The 15,069-nt window shown below is 34.9% G+C and overlaps 1 protein-coding gene across 7 annotated transcripts in view; it reads left to right on the top strand.

Moving 5' to 3' along the window:
* The window catches only part of CadN (neural cadherin), a 1,042,724-nt gene that overhangs the window by 777,339 nt on the left and 250,316 nt on the right, over nt 1-15,069 (top strand). The gene's annotated exons all lie outside the window — the stretch shown is intronic.

The raw sequence follows: 15,069 nt of genomic DNA, 5'->3' as shown, positions 1-15,069 counted from the left end.
TCATCTATCTTAGATAACTTTTAACAGAAATAAGCTGACTTCTTCAGAAGATAAGGTCTTTTTTACAGAAAATAAATTGTTTTGAACTAGAATAATAAAGACATTTTTTTTAAACTACTGGCTTCAAGGGGTAATCATCTCAGTCAATCCCCTCGCATTGCAGACTTTGTGCGTGGCAAAGCACCCGAGCAAGCTTGGACTCGAACCAGAAACTTGCGCAAGAAATACTTCGCTAATCTCTTTCCTTTTCTTTGAAAAAAGCAAATTTGAATTTTTATTAGAGGATTTTCGGGAAATCAAAATCCCTACACTAAAGCCTCTTTAGTCTCCTTCACTACAAGAAAAAATACAATTACAAGGGATAATTCATGGCGAAAATCAGTCTCAGAATTTGAGTCACCGAACTAAAGTCCTGCCTCTAACTATACAAAGCAATCTCAAGTCTTGTTAAATTAGATTAATCTAAGAAAATTCTAAGATATCTGCTAGACCAACCTACATTTTCCTAAATATTTTAGCAAGAAAAATAAGGAAGAGTCCTCCTCCATAAATAACTAAATAAATATGGGGAAAGACTTCTTTCACTACGAAGTCATTCCTGGAGAGATAACCTCCAACAGGACGAAGAAAGACGAATATTAGAAATCAACTTCATCATTGCTTGCCAGAGGAGTGACATCATTTCCGACCTTACTATTGGGTTAAGATTTAACTGGTAGGTAACTTTAATGGGGAGGGGGTTCAATTAATCGATGCCTCCACAGAAATTGGTCTAAATCTACGCTTAAAACGTTAAAATCACCACTTTACAAAGGAAATTGATGGAAACAATAGAAAAAAAACACCTCGTCCTGCCAACATCTTGCCAAACAAAGCGCAACGTCACCCTCGTGCCAACGCTATTAAGCAATTAGAGCACAATTTCTATTTACTCACAGCGTACAAGAAACTTCACTTAACTTTAGAGTCAATAATCTTAAAAAACAGCCTTTAATATCAATTCAATTAACAAAATGTTATTGATTCCCGTGACTTTAATGTTAGATTTACAAAGCCCTGTGTTTCCGATAAATACTTAGCCACACAAAAGCCACTACTGAAAATAAGCGCTAAAAACCATAAATTGTTTATACTGATTATTGATTATTAATTCCATTACAAGAGTTGGGGAGTGGGTGACAGAGTAATCTATATCTAAATCCAAACTGGATTGAGCTTATAATTTGAAGCTTTAATTTAGTGAACAGATTGTTGGATGATACAATCGATTTTCCATCAAACTGTCTATGTTAACACCAACATATCTATCTCTTAATTTATTTTTTTATCAGTTTCAATTGAAAAAAATAAATAAATAAATAAGGTTGGATTCCATTGGTTTAATAAAAATACTTGTAATGCCTTTTTCATTACCACGAGAGATAAATTATAAACGAGAGGATGAAATTAATTATTGTGTTGATATGTCAATTATTTCTTTTTAATAATTATCAAGAAGAAATAGAAATCGATAATTAATTTATTATTAATTTATTAAACCGTTTTTATTGTTAAAACTTATTGAGTTTGGAATCCGCTTGAAAAAAATCCCCTTATATTGAGTAAACTAAGGCTCCACGGTAGCCGAGCGGTTATAGACTAGACTAAGATGTATTGCGGTACTAGTCTAGCCCTTGGATTGTATTTAATGGTTAATATGAGAACTTTTATAGTAAAGTATGTTTGTTAGGCGGTTATAGACTAGACCCGCAAAGCTAAGATGTATTGCGGTACTAGTCTAGCCCTTGGATTGTATTTAATGGTTAATATGAGAACTTTTATAGTAAAGTATGTTTGTTAGGCGGTTATAGACTAGACCCGCAAAGCTAAGATGTATTGCGGTACTAGTCTAGCCCTTGGATTGTATTTAATGGTTAATATGAGAACTTTTATAGTAAAGTATGTTTGTTAGGCGGTTATGGGCTAGACCCGCAAAGCTAAGATGTATTGCGGTACTAGTCTAGCCCTTGGATTGTATTTAATGGTTAATATGAGAACTTTTATAGTAAAGTATGTTTGTTAGGCGGTTATAGACTAGACCCGCAAAGATAAGATGTATTGCGGTACTAGTCTAAAGTATGTTTGCTAGTCGCCTCCGTCCACGACACCTAATTGGACGTAAAGCCCACCTGAAAAAAATTGGCATTACTTTATTTTTACTTTTTACTTACTAAACTAAGATTTAATATTTTTATTTTATTTTTTATTTTGCGTTTATTTGTGCCACAATCAGCGCGTTGGCGCTATAAGTAACAATGATAATAGTGTAAGTAACAAATGATGCAAACGAGTGGAGAAGATACCAGTGGTAACACTCCAAAAAACATTAGACTGTTATTCACTCTCTTCATTTGAGAGGAGATCACGAGGCTACTGTCTCTTTTAAGATATCTTGTCCAGCTTATCAGGAAGAGTTCTAGAAGAAAGATTTTGATCTGGAAGGATTTTATGTGAGATTGCAGGCTGAAGTGGAGTTTTCTGTATCGTGTTTTCAGCGACTTGTCCGATAAAAGGAATGTTAAGGTCACAGTGTGTATAGTCCAGGTTGGGAGACATAAAATGGAGCGTTTACAAATAGTTCGAAGAATTTTAGATTGAAGAGATTGAATCCTTTGGAGATAGGAGCGTTTGGTTGAACCCCACAGCTCTATTCCATACTCCCAGATAGGTTTCAAAATAGAAGTATAAATCAATCTTTTGTTGTCCTGAGAGAGTTTTTTGATCTATCGTCTAAGTTGTAGATAGCGTCTGTTTAAGTTCTGTTCTTTTAAGTCTAGTGAGGAGGTAATAAAATTTAAATTCTAAAAACGGTGCGCTAAGTACCAAAATATAATGAATTTTCTTCTTTTAATTCTTTGATGCCACATTTCATTTCCTTCTTCACACCTGATTTGATGAAACAAAAACACTAGAAATTTTAATGTAAAGAGAACTTGATAAACTTCAGCTCCACTGATGTAGAATAAGAAGAAGATGAAGAAGATGAAGCAGTAACTTTTAACTTAATTTAGGAGAAACTTTGTGCAAAACAAAGCATTAAAAATTTTGCATAACCTTTATCCAAAAAGTTCTTAGTGAAGAAGTTAAAATTTCTCTTTAAAAATCATGAAGATAAGCTGTAAATTAGATTTTAAAAAGACGACCTCAGGTTTATTGTTTAGGTTCCTCTCCCCACTTTGTCATATTTTAGAGCAATCACCCAACTGGTGAAACTCTTTCACAATGATTTAATCACAGCAATAGATCTGTTGGCCACTTCCTCTTCAAACGGCGAGGAGTTTAAAAATATTAGAAAAACACAAATCAGCCATCGCTTCCTCACCTTAAACCGCTTCAAACACGCCCTAATTTGCCCTGGGCCCTTTAACGTCCCCCCTGTAAGCCCTGTAACCCCTGTAAACAAGGGCACTTATCGCCCATTCTCACAGTAAGACTGCTCTAGATCAACCTTGAGAAAAAAAAAAGAAGAATTTTCTAGGACAAACGTCGTCTACATCTACGCAATGGTCTATAAAATTTAAAGAATATCGAAGGAGAAAACTCAACAACAAACTGGTGAACTCAAGCTGTAACTTGGGGTCTTACCGGTAATTCAGTTGACCAGATTTAACCAAAACGTGTTATCGACTTTTGCTTGTTGTAATGATACCATGAATCTCTTACTTCTACTTTATAGTTTTCTTTTTCAACTTTTGGGTAATGTTGCCCATTCATACTCACAAACACCCAAACTTATGAGTAAAAACTTCTTTTTCAAACTCACCTTGAGATTTCACATATTTTGAGTACTCTTAGACACGATCGCAATATGTCCTGTATCTAGGACTAAGAAAAGGTAATGAGAAAAAAAACTAGCAAATATTGTGACCATTTTATGTACAATCAGCAAGGCTACAAATAACAAACTGTTGCAGAGCAAATGGCGCGAGTAAAAAACAAACTAGGGCAACACACGCCAAGTTTTTACATATTGAACCGTCCACATATTTGTACCATTTCTAGTGGAGGCTCTACAATAACAGACCAACTGTTAAAATAGACCAAATAAAATTCTAGCCACAAAAGCTCAGAGAACAGCTGTCCGCCCACAGATGTCGCACAATAAGCTCTCTCCTTTTTCCACGTAAAAAGCTCAAACCAAATTAATTTTACCTATACATGAAAAAAGTGGGAGGTATTCTAATCAGAAAAATTTGTAACAAAGAGGCAATTTCGAAAAACTTAATATCTCTTTTCTCTTTTTTCCTCTATTTCCTCAAGCTATTTCTTTGCCAGAGAAGAGAGAAAGAGTATTGGGAACCAGAGAGAGAGAGAGAGAAAAAAGGGTTTTGACGTCACCTCAGAGAGTAGTTTTCAGGAAATCTTTCTCTCGCAGGGCGTTTTAGTGTAAGTTAACAATGAAAAACAGCCTAGCACACAAATTACTTGAATGTGGTTTCCATTTTTATCCGTTGTACCCACGCATGTTTGTTGCATTCCTCAATCGGTTTCAGACTTCCAACCATCATCATAGGTAGATTAAACAATTTGGTGTAGAGATTTCCGATTTCATTTCCGTCACCAACTCAGCACAACATTTGTTCTCTCATCTGTACTTGGTCAGGAAGGAATACAATGAATACAAGCGTGCCAAGATGGACAGAATCACTGATATATTATCCAAGCATTGAGGATTTTCAAACTTTTCCTATAAACTTGTAAAAGCTTAACAAACATTATATTTGACATGTTTTTCTAAGGAAAAATAGATAAAGGAACCAGGACTTAGGAACCAGGCGGTTAGGTTTTCCCCGACTAAAATTACACTTTACTGGAATATAATGATCATATTACTTATACTCGTACAAAACTAACAGTGTGTTGAATTTATTGCTAAACTACGAAGTATGAAGAAAATCGAAGTCATTACATTGATTTAGGGAATGTTTAGTGAAGAAAATCGAAGTCACTACAATTGATTTAGGCATGATAGTAAAGAAAATCGAAGTCATTACATTGATTTAGGGAATGTTTAGTGAAGAAAATCGAAGTCACTACAATTGATTTAGGCATGATTTAGTGAAGAAAATCGAAGTCATTACATTGATTTAGGGAATGTTTAGTGAAGAAAATCGAAGTCACTACAATTGATTTAGGCATGATTTAGTGAAGAAAATCGAAGTCACTACAATTGATTTAGGCATGATTTAGTGAAGAAAATCGAAGTCACTACAATTGATTTAGGCATGATTTAGTGAAGAAAATCGAAGTCATTACATTGATTTAGGGAATGTTTAGTGAAGAAAATCGAAGTCACTACAATTGATTTAGGCATGATTTAGTGAAGAAAATCGAAGTCACTACGTTGAATTTTTTTTTTTTTAATTTATTTTCTTATTTACAATCTGTATAAAGTATACAATAAGTAAATATTAAGACTGAATATGGTGAACTGGTGCGGGAGGAGAGAAGCCACCCAGTGGTAGCACTCTCTACAGGAGAGAGGAGAATGTGGGGAGGAGAATGTGAGGAGGAGATACGAGGAGGAGAGAGAAGAATAATGACGTTTAGGTCTTCAGCCTACAAGGAAGTCGCGGGGCCACTGGCGATTCAGTCGGCGAGGAGTATTAGTGATGTCAGAGGAAGCGAGAGACAGTACAAGAGGATTAGAGCTAGTCGAGAGAGTAGTGTGGAATTTTTGGTACTTAGTTTTGGCTAGTTGGTCTATGAAGGGAATGTTGAGGTCATAGTGAAGAGTGATGTTAGTCACCGTAGAAAAGAGCGTCAGCTATCTGTCGGAGGAGTTTTGACTGAAATGTTTGTACTGTCCTTATGTACGTTGATTTAGTGAAGAAAATCGAAGCCACCACATTGATATAGGCAGGATTTAGTGAAGAAAATTGAAGTCACTACATTGATTTAGGCAGGATTTAGTGAAGAAAATCGAAGTCACTACATTGAGTGTTTAGGAAGAAAATCAAGTCACTACATTGAATTAGGGAGGATTTATTGAAGAAAATCGAAATCTATAAATTGATTTAGGGTGGATTTAGTGAAGAAAATCTAGAAAAATAAGAAAAATTTCTATGAGAGGGATACACGCCAGCTTGTTAATTGGTTTCTGTATTGAATCCATCAGATATGCGCGCCCACAAAAGCGTAAAAAGCCTAAACCCACATACAGGAACAACAAAATACTGAAAAAAAAAGCAACTTAATAATATCCTTTGTCAGCTGAAAGTAGTATAAAAGAGGATGATGAAGGAACAAAAAATAAAAATAAAAGATGTAGCGCTTCTTCGCGAGGGCCAAGTCATCAGAGATTAGCTTTGAAGATAATGTTGAGAAATATTATAAAGATAATAGAGAAAGAAAAAGGGGAAAGTGGATAATAAGTTTGTAGACAAAGAAGAGATATAACAGGAGTCCATTCTTCATCCAAGGGGAGGCCCAAAAGAAAATCTGAAAGAAAGAAAGAGTAGAAGTATTGGTGGCCTTCGTTTTGTGTGCGTATTGGATTGGAGAGCATCTTGCCTTCCACAAGACAATGCTGAACAGATGGGCAGAAGTTATACTATAATTCAGTCTTGGTGGTGGTAATGGTACTGTCTTTACAATTCTGGATCACTCTCGTCCTTCTTTCTGCTCGTTTAAGAAGCGGGCCACCGGAGGAATCAATCAATCTTCAGATCATCTTCTTCTTCTTCTTTCTTCTTCCGTCTTTAATTTTTACATTTATTTATTTTATTTATCACAACGTGGAACAAGATGTCTCTTCAATTGGGAGGGGGCAAAACAAATGAAAGAGGAATTTTAAAAAGATGGCTAACTAATCCCAGAAATCGAAATAATTCAAGAAAAACTGTTTAGGCAAATTAAGTGAAGTGAAAATGATGGCAAAATCTGCAATGCACTTTTCGTAAAATACTTATAATTAGAAAACTAATGTCACGAATGAATTTCATCACGAAATTCTGTTAAGATGCCCTTCGATATTGAGACATTTCGATACAGACAAAAACTTAGGTCTTAGTGGTGCAATGACGAACTGGAAGATTTATTAGCTTCAAGTTTTGCGCATTGAAAGCACAAGCTAAAAAAAACACCATTATCTTTGCAGATTTAAGCGGAAGCTGGCTAGTTCAAATTCTTCTCATGGAAATCAACCATAGTGGTTTCATCTCAGAATTATAAGCATCAAACATTAAGACAAAATAAACAAACAAAAACAAAAGCAGAACTTCAAAAACGCATCCAACAACTGCGGCTCATAATCATTAAACCAGGGCTTTACAATCCGTCATATGTAATAATTTGAAACTGTCAGAGATTTGTTAATAATTTAGAATGATTTATTAGCTGCCTAATGAATTTTCATTGGCTCCACAGATTGTTAAATATTGATACCAAACTATGTTCATTACAAAGTTCTGTAACATCTACGAGTATAACATTGAATGGCGAGCATAAGGAATATAATTGACTGCAGCTAACTGTACAAATAATTTATCGCGTAAACCCAATTTTAATAGTAGTTCCTTTAGGGGAAGCAGAAGTTAGTTCCCCCAATCCTTACGGAACTTTAATTTTGATGTGAGTAGTCTTTCCGATCCAGCTTGAGTTAAGCAGGTGATACCTTTGCAACGACTCACTAGTTAAGTTATCTGGGTTCCCAGAAATCAATACTGTTGCTAGCAAGCTAGAATGATACCAATCCAGACGCTCGCTTGGAGCAGGTTCTGGAAAGATAATTATCTCGAACAGAAAAAAAAAAACTTGTATCAACCCAGCAAGGATTACCATAATCCCAAGTTGAAAGAAAAACTATGATCTATTCCCCTCCAAAAAAAAAGAAAAAGAAAAAAAGGCAAACTAAATTGATCTCTTATAACAAAAGGTTACGCCCCTAGAAGATCTAGTTCAATTCTGGAACTAAAACAGTAAACCAGCAGTCTATAGAAGGCATTTTAAGGGATCTTAGGTTTAAAATAGGTTTCAAAAGAAAAGGGTACTATATCCTTTACTGGTGGCTTTTAGGACCTGAAATTACCTTCATTACCTGGTAGTGTTCATCAGGAACTGGTGCTTAAAAGATGGAAAGGCACTTCCTATATTGAAAACTCCATTCTCTCTGGAAAAACAAGCATCTTTTGAAACACATCTGCCAATCAATCTTCGTGAGATAAAAAAAAAAAACCTTTACTGAGATATGGACCAACGAAACACAGCATCTCCATGAGAAGTTTGTGTAGCTGTAGAGATGCACTTCTGGCAAGGTTTTGAAGGAAAGAACGAATAAGGAATTTTCAAATCAGATCCAATAATTAACAACATAGAATATTTTTGTTAAGATCTACGAGAGAAAAGATACAAATAGGTTGGGTTTGGCCATAAAAAAAATAAAACAGGGATTGTTGAAGGAAGCTATTTGATGGGGGGAAATAAAAGGAGAAAACCCAAACATATATCAAGAAAAACAGGAGAGCTACGATGAGAATCTCATGGGAAAGAATGTAAGTGAAGAGGAGGCCTGGGTTAAATGGAAAATGTACAAGAAAAACGAGGAGAAAAGTGCAGACAAGCGAAAAATCCAATATATATATATATATATATTTGTGTATATTGACTGATACACATTGCAACTTTCAGCATTATAAAACAAATACAAAGAGATTACAAAATATTAACTACTAGTTTGTTATTCTCCACTAGATGCTCCGAAGTATAGAGAAGTTCTCACCTCCAAAAGCGCAAACGTTCCCTTTAATCGGTAGCGAAATTACACCCAAGGGCCTAGTGGAAGTTCACACATAAACCGCATAGGTATTCCAGACAGTTTTACCCTTACGAGAGACTGGGTATGTATCCCTTTCACCACCAGCTAGCTAGCTGGGCCACAACTCTAAACAACACTCTTAAATAATGGCTCTTAAAGTAGATAAATTAACTTTAATTATAAAGTAGTTATTTCCTTGTAGGTAAAATTATAAGAGATGGTTGGTAGTTATTTTGGAAATTCATTTTACAGGTGGAACACAATTTTTTGTTCTTCTTTTCTAGACTTTAAAAAGAAAGTTTTGTGCTCAGAAACAATTTTCAAATATTCTTAACAATATATACTGTGTATAATTGTCCAGTTCTGAGTGGTTTTCGGCGGAAATGCTTAGGGACGAAAGTAATGGACAGGGCTCAGTTTTTATTGTGTCTCAACGGTGACGACTGGCAGGCATTGTACAATTACGCAATATTAGCACCGAAGTACAGGAGGGAATTAGTTTTTGAGTTTAATTATTAAACTTTTGTATTCAGAGAGACTTTTGTTTATCAGCAACATCTCGGCAGAGGGACTGATGTCCATGCCTAGATTGTTTGTGATGTGTAATAGTGTTGTTTTATGTATACAGAATTGTTAATAAACATCATCATCATCATCATTATTATTATTATACTGTATAATGTATATTCAGGAAGTACAAGTGCTCTACGTCCTGCCAGTAATGGACAAGGACTTCAAAAAACCCACAGGAGAACCTGAGCTAAGATCCCAATTACATCTAATTTGGTAAAATTTTCATTTAATTTTTGTTAAGTCAAAAATGAGCCACTTTCAATTCTCACCAAAATTATATTGTATTTTATAAAAAAACACTACACTTAGAGTTTTCCTTACTGATCCCTCCGGGAATCCTGCCTAGAAACGATTTTATCTAGAAAAAGATGTAAAAAGAAAAAGTTATGATCCTATGTATTTTTAATAAAAGCTCGTTTACGGCAAAGCCTGGAAACCATTTCCAAGGAAGTGAACAATCGATTGGGTTAAGAGATACTTTACCGGTTGAGGAAATTTCTTCAAAATCGATTTCAACAATACATTTAATCGCTCTCCCTAAACGATGTACGTATACAAGATATGAAACCGTACATTACAGGAAAATAAGTCCTTAGAAAATACTTATCCAACCATTATTCCCAGAAATATCCTATTCGTATTTTCTGAGAAAAATTTTGCAAAATAGAAAATAAGTTACAGATTTATACGTTTGTAATCACTACTTTTTGAAGTTTAAATAAAATCACAAAAACACGATGAACTTATAATAACTTTTTTTTTTTGAGCCCAATGAATCACAAAACTAATTCTTTCAGGGAAAACTCGAAATAGAAAAATTGGCCTTCCCTTCATTTCCTTATCTAGTAAGAGAGAATACAAAAAAAAACACGGAAAAGCATTTTCTCAGATTAGGGCAATCAACAAAAAAAAATAATAGAAAAAACTGCGATATTTCTGGGAAAGCCCCATGACAAGTTTTCTTATTACAGAAAAAGTGAAAAAAAAGGAGAAAAGAAAAAGGAAAATCAACAAAAATAACAATGCCCCGGGTAGTGTTCTCTCGTTAAAACTTTAACCGGCCGTCTAAACAGGACAAAATAAGAAAAGTCAGTGAGAACACATTTCCTTTAAGAACTTAAAGAAAATTACAGGTTACCTGAGCGGAAGTGGGGGGGGGCCTCTTCAAGATTTTTTTTGTTTTTTTTTTTTTTGTTTTATAGCTCTTTTATTAAAACATAAACAGCCAATCGTAATGTAACTTTTATTGGTTGCTCTAATAGCTTTTAATAAAAAACAGCTGTTAATTATAAATTTCCGGTTCGTTTTTGTAGTTTCTTGCAATTTTATAGTTTGCAAATCTCTTACTGTTTTTTTTTTATGACCTTTCTAATTATGGATGCAATATTCTAATCAATTGTTTTACTAGTAACTGCATCAGAAAAGTAAGAAAAATGATAACCCTTGATTGTTGAACAGGTGGGTTGAACGCGGCTGATCACGTTACTTAGCCAACTTAAGGCTGGAAACATAGTGGAGCGGCGAGCAAAGCGGCGATGACAAACACAAGTTAACATAGTGGGACCGCGCTTAGTGGGGAGCAAAGCGAAGATAGAGCAACGCTACGTTAACTTGTGTTTGTCATCGCCGCTTTGCTCGCTGCTCCACTATGTTTCCAGCCTAAGGGTACGTTTACAACGGAGCTGTGAGTATAGATGATAGCAGAGATGATAACTGATAGAGTAAAATATAATCGCTGATTAGTGTGCACAACGGAGCTGTGATACATGCAACATGCCCGAGTAGTGAAGAAGAGTTTTTATGTTCAGCAGCAACGAAATGGTATATTTTAAAGAAAAAACGCTTTAGAAAATATCATGTACATCCCATAAATAAAAAACGAAGTACTTTGGGCGAATTTCACTATTTATATAAGGAACTTAGAAATTATCCGGATCGTTTTTTTGAATATGTGAGGATGGGTCCACCCACATTCGACTATATTTTAGAAAAAATAAGGTCAAAATTAAGAAAACTTTGGAAAAATTGTCATGGAAATCCTATAACCATAGAAGAAAAACTAGTGATCACTCTTAAGGTAAGTAATGGGTACGTTTACAACGGAGCTGTGAGCATAGGTGATAGCGGAGATGATAGCAGTGATGCATGCATCAGCGCTTATAGAATAACCTAGTACATTCTTATGTGAGCGTGCACAACGAAGCTTCGACTAGTGACTCATACTCGCTGCTATAAACTAGCATAGATGATAGAATTGAATTTTTCATTTTTCTGCTAGCTGAACTCCAGTATCGGAGCTTCAAAATGGACGTCGAAAAATTATTTAGTGCTGTCTTTACTCATTATTATTTACTTTTAAACAATATTTTGTTTTTTAAATCGTGCTTACATTTATTTTCATGTGTATTTATTTGTTGTTTTTTTTCAATAAAATCATTACTTACCTAAGAGTAATCACTAGTTTTTCTTCTATGGTTATAGGATTTCCATGACAATTTTTCCAAAGTTTTCTTAATTTTGACCTTATTTTTTCTAGAATATAGTCGAATGTGGGTGGACCCATCCTCACATATTCAAAAAAACGATCCGGATAATTTCTAAGTTCCTTATATAAATAGTGAAATTCGCCCAAAGTACTTCGTTTTTTATTTATGGGATGTACATGATATTTTCTAAGGCGTTTTTTCTTTAAAATATACCTTTTTTGTTGCTGCTGAACATAAAAACTCTTCTTCACTTCTCGGACATGTTGCATGTATCACAGCTCTGTTGTGCACACTAATCAGCGATTATATTTTACTCTATCAGTTATCATCTCTGCTATCATCTATACTCACAGCTCCGTTGTAAACGTACCCTAAGTGTTCTTTCATAGATTATCCAGTTTCAAAGATCAAACAAAAGAGGGGTGGTGCTAAGAAATGGAAATATGAACCTTATTCTTATTACAGTTACTACATTTTTTATTTACGAGTTCCATTTACTTAGTTTTGTTAATTGAACTATCAGTTTACAACAATTTACAATTCGTTAAGTGGTACTTACCATTTCAATAAAACAATTTCTATTTCCGGTAAGCACGCACTAATTGACGGGTAACAGGAAGTAGAATTGCAACTACTTGCAAATTGTACTACAAATAATCTTTTCTCTCACTTTTCTCTCTCTTTTTAATTAAAATAAAATGTTTTTAAATAAATTCATGGGAATTCACTCTTCAATATTACATTTTTGTATTTTTAATTTTTAATTCTCATTTATCTCTTGTTTTAATAATAATATATTGGACTGAACGACCACCAAGAAAATACATGTACGAGGGTCGTTTGAAAAGTCCGTGCAAAGTCAGAGAGATAGCACTACTGGCGCGTATCGAGGTTATGTTTAGTTAGTAGCATCTCTTGGAAGAACACACACCAAGTTTCAGCCAGATCGGTCTATTTCTTTGTGTTTGGCATTCGTTTGAATCGAGGAAGTCGAGTGATTTTCAAAAAATGGACGAAAAAGAATTTCGTGTGTTGATTAAACACTACTTTATGAAAGGCAAAACGCCTCAGGAGACTAAAGAGAAGCTTGATAAACATTATGGTGACTCTGCACCTTCGATTAGAACAGTTTATAAGTGGTTTCAAAATTTTCGGAGTGGCCATATAGGGCACAAGTGACGCTGAACGTTCTGGACGCCCTGTTGAGGTTACTACTCCAGAAATCATTGATAAAATCCATGATATGGTGATGGATGACAGAAGAGTGAAGGTGCGTGAGATTACTAGTGCTGTGGGCGTCTCGAATGAACGGGTACATTATATTTTGCATCAACATTTGGACATGACAAAGCTATCCGCAAGATGGGTGCCGCGATTGCTCACGCTTGACCAAAAACGAAATCGTGTGAAGTGTTGCAAGGACGGTTTGCAGCTGTTCCAGAAGAATCCGCAGAACTTTAAGCGTCGTTTCGTCACTGTGGATGAAACAATGTAGTAGGTTTTTTTATTAATTTCCCTTACTACTGGTCAGAGGTCGTACCTATTGTATCGTAACTCATTTTATGAAAATACTAGCTTTAATGGAAATACACGTTTTTTGAAGACTATTGCGACCGAACCAAGTAAATGGATTTCCGGAAAATTATCTTACATGTGTGTTAAAAAATAAGCATCTATAAAGGTTTGGTTACCACCAAGAAAACGGACCTTAAGTTAGTGATCAAATTCCTCCATTGGGAATAGTACTTACGAAATGGGTTTTACATCCGGTTGAAATTTTCTTGAAAACGGGTTCTAGTATTTTCTTAGAATTTTGTACACTCATTACAAAGATTTATTAAAAAAAAAAAAAAATTGCCTATCTAATTTACATCTTATGTTAGTTCTGGAAAGGGGATGGCTTAGCCATTCTTCCAAATTCTCTTAAAAAAATGGTACCGATCGATATACATTAAAACTTCCCACGGTAGGACAGTTGTATAAGGGTTGATCGTCAAAAACTGCACGAAAAAGCGTAACGTTGAAAAACACCCAACTTTGACAATTTTTTTCTCTTTTTCTATAAAAGATAAAATTCCCAAATTTTCTTTAAAATATAGGGCAAACCCTCCTTTATAACTGTAATTTTTTTGCAACAACCCAGAACTGATAGATTTTGAGAAAAAAGTTGCTGAAAATGAGCAAAAACGGCTTTTTCAAAAATTGGTCTTGTTCTTGTTCTTCTTCTTCTTCTTGTTACTTTTTTTGTAAACTGCGTAGCTCCTAAACGCGTGAACCGATTTTCGTCAATGAGGTGTCATTCGATTCGGAATTTTATATAGATATGCCTTTTGGGGGTTTCGACGCTGTAGATCGAATGGGAGAGGAGTTAGCCCCCTTAATGTAAGGACCCCTCCAAAATTATTATTACTAATTACTTTGTAAATCTTGTATAATATTAGTGATACTAATCATCTATCTTGAAAATTATAACACTTCTTCGTCGCAATCAATCCTTACCAAACTTTTGTTTCAGAATTTTGAAAACCCGTAATCCTTTTTATTGAATTATATCTATATTAGAGGGACATCTCTGGAAGAAGTTTTTTTTTTCACCTTTGCACATAGAGGAAGCAATGGTTTGGCTAGACTCCAGAATCTAGTAACCATTGTGAAAATTTATTGGCAATAGAGAGAAAATAAACTGAGCATGGAAAAATTCTCGATTTGTTCTCATAATAAAATTTAGAGCAAGTACATACAAAAAAAATTGAACTATACAAAATATCAACTTATATAATCCCTGTAATAAAGTACCAGATCACATAGTTGCAAATGACAGTGCGGTGGGAATTTCCAAACCAACCCAGAACAGAGTAAGTGTAGCGTGTGAGTGGAAATCTAATGCTCTACAAGCCAGCTGAACAACCAATAGCTGATGATGGATGTAAATCATAAAAAGGGGCGTGCTCTGTGGGATAAAGACAACGACATTATCTATAACTACGGAGCCAATATGAGGCATTAATAACAAGTTTTGTTGGTGGCCAAATTTCGGTAAGCGTTGCCTAATTTGTCACCTGGTTTTGTAATTTGTCTCCAGAACCCACCAGCTTGTTGTTATCTGTGGGCCTCCAGGCTTTGTAAACAATGACTGTGAGATTTTCTAAAGTTAGACTAGAACCGCTGGTAGTCCTCCATTCTCACCCTCTCTCTCTCTATACTAGGGATTTAACT

This window comes from Rhodnius prolixus, unplaced genomic scaffold (genome assembly GCF_049639745.1).
Source record: "Rhodnius prolixus isolate KJV_2025 unplaced genomic scaffold, Rpr scaffold_4, whole genome shotgun sequence".
Taxonomy (NCBI): domain Eukaryota; kingdom Metazoa; phylum Arthropoda; class Insecta; order Hemiptera; family Reduviidae; genus Rhodnius; species Rhodnius prolixus.
This window is presented reverse-complemented; position numbering and strand designations above follow the sequence as displayed.